Raw genomic sequence first — 1478 nt, 5'->3', positions numbered from 1 at the left:
TAATTTTCCGTAAAAATCACAAACTGAATTTTCTCAAAAAGGGACAGAGGATTTCGAAAATCCCATTGAAATAATATGAGTGATTTTCGAAAATTGCTAGAATGAATTCTTGTGATTTTCGAACACTACTCATATATTTATAGATAATTTCAACACTAGATTAAGTTATGATTGTATTAGGACTCTAACTCCTTAGGGCCCACAATCCATAACTTAAGCCCAACAAGCCAAGACCGTTATTATAGAAATTAATATAAAATTTATCATGACTCCGATTGATAAACCGATTTCACCAATGTGCACAGAAACCATTTCTGCACCTTTTAAAGTCAAGATAATTTTTCTGAATCCGAATTCAGTGATTTCAAAAAATGCCCATCCCTATGTCATTTTAGGAAATTCCACTCCCTTTTAGTTAAGAAGTCCAATTTATCTTTCATTAAATTTAACTCTTTAAATTTAACTATCTCAACGGGGTTTAGTAATCCATTACTTGTGTGACCCTCAATGGTTCAGGGATACAGCTAGTCGTGGGCTCACAACTCTTTAAGACTCGGAACAACAATTTCCGACTTGCCCAACGAATCATGGTAAGAGCGTCTAGCAACATCGCCCCATGATTCCCTAGGTATCACTGATAGTGTATGCAAGAACAAGTAGATTTTGGTTAGCGTACAGTATGGTCCCTTCATCCATATATCCCGATCGAATCAACAACCATTGGTGCATCGAGAGTCGTTCGAGATTCGATAACTATGAATTACATCTTGGAGATCAAATAGTGACATCGCATGTGTTACTAGGAAAACCGAGTAACCTAAAACACATCATGTACTCTGGCCAAAGATTCGTCACACTAATATCTCCTTAGATCGCATAGGATATCCACACTCGCAAGTATGTGGTGAATCCTTGACAACAAAGCATCGACTCCTATATGTGTTGTAACTGTACCCAATCCCGACACCAGTTGACCCCAATAGAGTCGGTAAACGAGTCAAAGTACAGTACTAGCATATAGAGTCTCAATGATGTTTTAAGTAGTAAGGACTAATGGTGTACAACCAAAACCGCAGACTTTATCCACTCGATAAGTGATAACCACTTGGAATGTCCGAATAGGGTAGTTCGATCATTCATCATATGAATATCCATTTGCATGCTTTGAACATCTCCATGTCCATTACCAATGAAACGTGGTACTTGGCATCACAAATTCTAGTCTCAATCTTGAGCGATCCTTATCCTTATTAGCGGACGGCTCAATTAACTAGGAACTTTTTAGAATATACAGTGACTATAAGATGTGTTTCATAATAGTGATCTCTCTTTATTCACTATCTCATCTTACTTACACTATAGTATATTCAAAGTCTTTATCAAAACATCAATAGTATATCACAATATAACAATATGAAGAAAGACAAAGAAAATGCCATTAATGAATGTAAATTATATTAAACAAAGATTGTTTATAC

This window comes from Henckelia pumila, chromosome 3 (assembly GCF_033568475.1).
Source record: "Henckelia pumila isolate YLH828 chromosome 3, ASM3356847v2, whole genome shotgun sequence".
Taxonomy (NCBI): domain Eukaryota; kingdom Viridiplantae; phylum Streptophyta; class Magnoliopsida; order Lamiales; family Gesneriaceae; genus Henckelia; species Henckelia pumila.
Note: the sequence above shows the minus strand (reverse complement) of the source record.